Source organism: Babylonia areolata, chromosome 4, assembly GCF_041734735.1.
Source record: "Babylonia areolata isolate BAREFJ2019XMU chromosome 4, ASM4173473v1, whole genome shotgun sequence".
NCBI lineage: Eukaryota > Metazoa > Mollusca > Gastropoda > Neogastropoda > Buccinidae > Babylonia > Babylonia areolata.
The window spans coordinates 1,897,180-1,904,966 of NC_134879.1; positions in this window are offsets into that span (position 1 = coordinate 1,897,180).

The following is a 7,787-nucleotide window of genomic DNA, read 5'->3' on the forward strand; positions in this document are numbered from 1 at the left end:
TCATTTGCATAAGAATCAAAACAAAGGTCACCCACGTGCTCTTTGCTGATCAAAACAGCCACCCGTGTGCTTCATTTGCATACAAATAAAAACAAAAGTCAGCCAAGTGCTTCATTTGCATAAATATCACAACAACAGTCACCCACACGATTCATTTGCATATATGTCATAACAACGGTCATTCATGTGTTTCATTTGCACAAATGTCATGATAACGATAACCAACATGCTTCCTTTGCATAAATATCATAACAACGGACGCTCACATGCTTCATTTACATAAAAATCATCACAAGGGTCACCCATATGCTTCATTTGCATAAATATCATAACAACAGTCAACCATGTGCTTAATTTCCATAAATATCATAACAACGGTCACCCACGTGCTTCATCTGCATATGAATCATGTCAACGGTCATTCAAGTGCTTCATTTGCATAAAAATCATAACAAAGGTCACCCATGTGCTCCATGTCAATTTTTTTTTTTAAGTCCCCCACGAGCTTCATTTGCATTAGAATCAAAACAACGGTCACCCATGTGCATAATTTGCATGAATATCATAAAACAGTCACATAAAAGTCATAACAAAGTTCACCCACGTGCTCCTTCTCGATCAAAACAGTCACATGTGTGCTTCATTTGTATAAATATCATAACAACAGTCACTCATATGCTTCATTTGCATGAACAAAGTTCACCCACGTGCCTCTTCCTGATCAAAACAGTCACCCATGTCCTTCATCTGCATAAATATCATAACAACACTCAGTCATGTGCATAATCATCAAAACAACGGTCATCCACCTGCTTCATTTCCATAAATATCATAACGGTCGCTCATGTGTTTCATTTGCATAAAAATCATTAATATGGTCACCCACGTACTTCACTTGCATATATAATAATAATAATAATGGTATTTATATTGCGCTGAATCTTGTGCAGAGACAAATCAAAGCGCTTTCGCACCAGTCATTCACACGCATGCATAACTCAATACTGTAGAAACTAAAGACAAGGAAGAAACAGGCAAGGGAGGCTATTTTGGGAAGAGGTGGGTCTTAAGGCCAGACTTGAAAGAGCTGAGTGTGGAGACTTGACGAAGTGAAAGAGGAAGTTCATTCCAATTGCAAGGTCCAGAGACAGAGAAAGAACGGCGGCCAACAGTCGAGTGTTTTAATCTGGGTATGCGTAAACAGAGTAGATCCGAAGCCGATCGTAGTGAGCGAGATGGAGTGTAGAGGTGAAGGCAGCTGCAGAGATAGGAAGGGGCAGTTTTGTGAATACATCTATAACACAGAGTGCTGATCTTGTACTTTATTCGGTGTGAGACAGGGAGCCAGTAGAGATGTTGCAAAAGAGGAGTGATGTGCTCAGATCTTTTCTTTCTGAGGACGAGTCAGGCAGCAGAGTTTTGTATAACAACATAACAACAGTCACCCATGTGCTTCATTTGCATAAAAATCATAACAAAGGTCACCCACGTGCTCAGTGTCAAGTAAAACAGTCAGCCACTTGCTCCATTAGCATAAAAATGAAAACAGCGGTCACCCACGTGCTTCATTTGAATGAAGATCAGAACAACAATCATCCACGAGTTTCATTTGCATACAAATCATAACAACGGTCACACAAGTGCTTCATTTGCATAGAAAGCACCACATGCTCCTTCCCGATCAAACCAGTTACCTATGTGCTTCATTTGCATGAATATCAAAACAACACTCAGCCACGAGTTTCATTTCCAAACAAATCATAACAAAGGTCACCCATATGCTCCATGTCAATCAAAACAGCTACCCACGAACTTCATTTGAATACAAACCATAACAATGGTCACCCACGTGACTTCATTTGAATAAACTTCATAACAACGGTCACCCACATGCTTCATTTGCATAAATATCATAACATCACCCACATGCTTCATTTGCAAAAATATCACAACAACCGTTAATCACGTGCTTCATCTGCATAAAAATCATAACGAAGGTCACCCACATGCTCATTGCCAATAAATATATGTGCTTCATTTGCATAATTATCACATAAAAACAGTCACCCACATGCTTCATTTGCATGAAAATAAAAACAATTGTCACCCATGTGCTTCATTTGCATATAAATCAGAACGGCAATCACCCATGTACTTAATTTGCATAAATATCATAACGACGGTCACTCGCGTGTTTCATTTGCATACAAATCATAACAACGGTCACAAAGATGCTTTATCTGCATAAAGTCATAACAAAGGTCACCCATGTGCTCCATGTCGATCAAAACAGTCACCCACAAGCTTTGTTTGGATAAGAATTGTAACAACGTTCACCCACGTGCTTTATTTGCATAAATATCACAACAACAGTCACCCACGTGCTCCTTGCCGATCAAAACAGTCACCCATGTGCTTCATTTGCATCAACATCATAACAACACTCAGCCACGTGCTTTATTTGCATGAAAATCATAACAACGGTCACCCACGTGCTTCATTTGCATAAATATAATTACAGTCACCTGCGTGTTTCATTTGAATTAACATCATAACAACAGTCACACAAGTACTTCATTTCCATAAAAATCATAACAAAAGTCATGCTCCATGTCAATCAAAATAGTCACACACGAGCTTCATTTGCATAAAAATGACAACATCACTCACGTGCTTCGAGTCAATCACAACAGTCACCCACGTGCTTAACTTGCGTAGATATCAAAACAACGGTCACCCACGTGCTCCATGTCGATCTAAATAGTCACCCAAGCGCTTCATTTGCATAAAAGCCTTAACAATGGTAACCAACGTACTCCATATCGATCAGAACTTTTTCAGCAGCAAGTGGATATCTTCACCATCCAGCTGTAGCACTGGGACGTCTTGCTGTTCAAACATGCCAGAGGATGTCCATGATCAACAGGTGTTGCATGTCCCTGGGGTTTCCCCTTGCTGCTGAAACAGGAGCTGAGGACATTATGCTTGTGATTCGCCATCCACTTTTGCCATCTGCATGGCGTCTATGGTGACCACCTGATCTTTTCTCTTCAGTGTATTGTCTAAGTTTCCCAACGACGGACCAGGCGGAGGAGGAAACCTTTCCCAACGGCTGTGATGGCGGAAGAGGATGACCAAAGGGCAGGGGGAGCTCTTATCCTTGGCTGGAAGACGGAGACCTGAAGAAAAAACCTGCACCTGCCGAGGCCGTCCTACACGTGGCAGTATCTGCACCTGTGGGACTGTGAGCGTCAGTAGGCAAGAGAGTGGGGAAGGTACTCAACTCCTCCTCACTAAAAAAAAAATCACCTGTGCTGGTCAGGCAATGAACGCTGGCTATTGAGGAGAAGCGTGAGCGAAGGAAGCAGGGCTCAGCTTCTCGAGACGTTTTCCCTTGCTGCACATCCAGAATCGGCCTCTTCTCCCATATGAGGACACACACCGACAGATAAGCCTGCCTGCCTACTCATCCGTCGGACCGATGGGAGACTCCATCATCATCATTGTCTAATACTACATTTCCTACCATGGCATGAAAAATCTTAATTCCGGCTTCATGACAGTGTCCACACAATATTTGTCACGTGTTACAACCTTAGCAATATCTCACAGTAAAGAATCAGTATCAAAGGTTCCTGGCAGACAGGGAGTCAGTATGCTGTGTGTGTCCCTTTTGTCTCTGGACTGCCGTGACTCCTTATTCTGGTTGCTGGAATGCTGTAAGCCTGTGACTGCTTGCATAGCATTGTTCATTTCAACACATGCTGTCATTGAAAACAGACACTATGTACGCGGCAACTCTCCCATTTTCCGACTGTCTCAGCCCCCACCAGTGCTATTGACACTCCTCATCACTTGCTCCATCACCAGGTCTGGTGTTAGACCTGTCCAGTACCTGCTGACGGATGGCACGATGCCCATTGCCGAACTCATTAATACAATAGCGGATCAGCTGAAGAACTGCATCTGCTGCAGGTAGATACGCACTGATTTTGTGTCCAGGTTGTGACCAGTGACAGAAACTTACAGCAATATTTCCGGTAAACATTCAAGGTGAAGTTAGTGACAGAAAATTACAGCAATATTTCCGGTGAACATTCAAGGTGAAGTTTGTGACAGAAAATTACAGCAATATTTCCGGTGAACATTCAAGGTGAAGTTAGTGTCCAGGTTGTGGCCGGTGACGGAAAATTACAGCAATATTTCCGGTAAACATTCAAGGTGAAGAACCAACATCGATGTTCAGCCATCTCAGTCTTCACACTGTCCAACCTTTGCTGAATTATGTCCTGGGCTTTTGTTCTTCTTGTCTTTTGTCCTCTTTTTTTTTTCTTCTTTTCTTCTTTTTTTTCCCCCACTCGCAGGCTTTAAGCTGTTTGCGTTAAAGGCACTGTTAAATTTTCTGAGGGCTTCATAAAGGTCATCAGGAATGATATTTTCATATTCCAGGCAGTCTTTGGACTTCATGACTATGTGATGGACTTCATTTTGCCACTCAGTTTCATACTCCAGCCAGCTGCATTCTCTTTCCGACGCTAAGTTGACGTCTGCTGTGCCAGGGTTCATGAGTTCCAAAGAAAAAAAAAGTATATCATACCGTTCTTTTCACATCAAGACATGATGGTTGATTTTGCCGTCATCTATCTTCCACTCTTTTTTTGTTGCAGCAAATTTCTCTGCCTTGTGTGAAATTCGGGCTCGCTACACTGAGAGCGCGCTACCTCCCCCCCCCTGCCCCCCTCCCCGCCTGCTGTTTTTAATTGGTTTTTCCTATCCAAGTAGATTTTTTCTACAGAAATTTGCCAGGGACAACCCTTTTGTTGCCGTGGGTTCTTTTACGTGCGCTAAGTGCATACTGCACAAAGGGATCTCGGTTTATCGTCTCATCCGAATGACTAGCGTCCAGACCACCACTAAAGGCCTACTGGAGGTAGTCCAGGGCAGATACAAAAATGGTCTAAATGTGTGAAATTACAAAGGCAGCATGGGGTCATTTATTTCGAAAGTACAATTTTATGGACATTTTACGCCGTGGAAATGCGCAAGAAATACTTTGTTATCTGCTTATCAATGTGTAGAACATAAAGATTTATATAAATACATGTTAACCAGGTTTGCTTGGATGAAAATTGTCGGAGCACTGTCCAGACAATTGTAAAGAAAATGGTATCCTATTTTTCTAGATCCATTTTTTTACAGGGCAACATATTTATATCGGGGATTGGAATTTATTTTGATATACTACTTTCCTAGATCCATTTTTTTACAGGGCAACTATTATATCGGGGGATTGGGAATTGTTTCTTTTGAAAAATGGTTTCACGTGTTTCACGTGCATTTTTGTAATCATAGCATGAGTTAGGAATGTGATGTGCTGCTGTGAAGTGTAGATTTGTTGCCAGATGGTGTCATGAAGCTGTCCAGGTTAGGACATATTTTTGCCTGTAAAGGTACGTTGAAAATTATTGCACTCAAGTTTGAAATGACTTTGACTACGTTTTGTGATGGGATATTGACCATAGTATATAAAAGCAGGACATTTGAATGGATAATTTAAGTAGCGTTTGAATGAGATACATTGATATGTTGTGGTTGATTTGATGTTGTTGTAAAGCTTGTATGAGTAATCAGTACTTGGTGCTTTGATGATATACAGTTAGGTTGATAATAGATAGTAGTTAATTAAATTTGTCTTAAGTTTTGTTGGACTGTTCAATGGCTAAGAAATGGTACTTTTTTTTTGAAACATTGAATTGTGTAGTAGCTATGCAGCTACATTTTGTTATTTCCTGATGGGATGAATGGGAATCATTTTGAAGTAATTGTATTTTGCATTACTTAGGGTGGTGAATGGACATCGAAGCGAATATTTTTTTTTATATTAGCTTCAGTGATAATTGGAATTTATGTCAATAGTATTGGATGAAGATTTTCTCTTTAGTGTTTATGTAAAGGTATGGTGTCTATGTTGTCTTGTTTGTCCACTTAGGTTTCTAAGAATAATATTCAAAACATGGTCTGTAGTGGGACTGGAAATGAGGGGGGTTTGCATCCAGAAAGTCAAGGAACTGACACATACTAAAAATGTGCAGGCATCTAGTGGCTGGGACAGGCCACAGGTTTTTGGTTTTGTGCCGAGGTGCCAGGGACTGGCACTGGACTTCATAGAGCTGGATGGTGGGACCATCGGGGCAAACTATCGGCACAGGGGAAGAACGTGATGGTGGGACCATCGGGACGTACTGAGTGAGGAGCCAGGAGCTGGCAAGACTGCTGAAGAACGTTCAAGGCGGTGACGTTAAAATTGTTTCCCCCCATAAAAAAATTATATTCCAGTCCAGGCCATACTTAGAAATTTTTGATATCTTCTTAATAATAAATAAAAGGGTGTAGTTAATAAGTGTTTTCGTGTTTTGGGGAGAACACGTTCTGATTGGAGTGACAAGTGAACAGATAGCAGGCATACACTTACAAGCAAGCACACTCATTCTTGTGTAGTTATTTCTGTCTATCTGGCACTTTCTTTACAACAATGAATTCAGAAAGTATGGAAGGCAGATGATGGCAAAATCGACCAACATCATGTCTTGATGTGAAAAGAACGATATGGTGTACATATTTTTCTTTGGAAATGAACCGGTATTTACAAATGTGACTCATGAAACCTGGCGCATTAAACGTCAGTTAAGGGTGGGAAAGAGATTAGACCTGGCTGGAGTGTGAAGGTAGCAAGATGAAATGCATCAAATTGTCGTGATGAGCAAAGACTGCCTGGAATATGAAAATAGGCAGTCTCCAGAACTCGTTGGAAATTCAAATGTTTCGGATGTTAACATCCAAAATTTGGGCGCCAGTTCGTGACATGGCAATGTGTCTTAAAATGAAGTGGTTAGAAACGTACCATATCAAAACATAGTCCATATAGATTTGATCTATATGTCTTGTTCTAATAAAACACGACAATTTGTGACATGGCAATGCAGTGTCTTGAAATGAAGTGGTTGGAAACGTACCATATCAAAACATAGTCCATATAGATTTGATCTACATGTTTTGTTCTAATAAAACGTCTGTCACCAATAAGAATGGTATATTAAGTTTGAAATATTACGCAAAAGACCTGCGTGACAGCCGTAAACAAACCGTTCCACTTGACATGTTTTTCATTCACTCAAAGGCAAGCATATGAATACACTACACGTTCTTCATTATTTGCTATAGGTGGTCAACACATCTATCTCTGACAGCACATACACTCACTTTCTGGTAAAAATGTCTGTCAAGTTCAATTATTTCAATGCAGTCAAAGTCGCATATCAATTTTGGGTTCCGCTTTTCTGTGTTACTTTTGTACATGTAAGCTCCCACCCAAAACTGAAAATATACATGTAAACAAAATTAGAACTGTTTTCACATAAATCGTGCGGATTCATGGAGGGAAAGCACACATCGGTTTGACAAACACCCTTCAATCGTATGAGTTCGAACACAGCATCAGAGAAGGTGGTATTTCTAACAGCATGCGAAATGTACATATGTTACACGGAAATCTCCGATATGTTGACTGCCGGTTTGCACCCAATGACTGATAAATTCGGTTTGAAAATAAACTGTGTATAATAGTTTCGTGGTTGTTACGGTTTGTTTATGCATTTTTCTCTCACCCGATTTTCACTGCTTCTGACACATGGCGAGATGCGGTGATTCTGATTCTGATACCGGCGTGAGATTTCGAAATAAGTTAACTCATGTTGTTCGATAAGACTACTTTCAGTTGAAGACTTGTT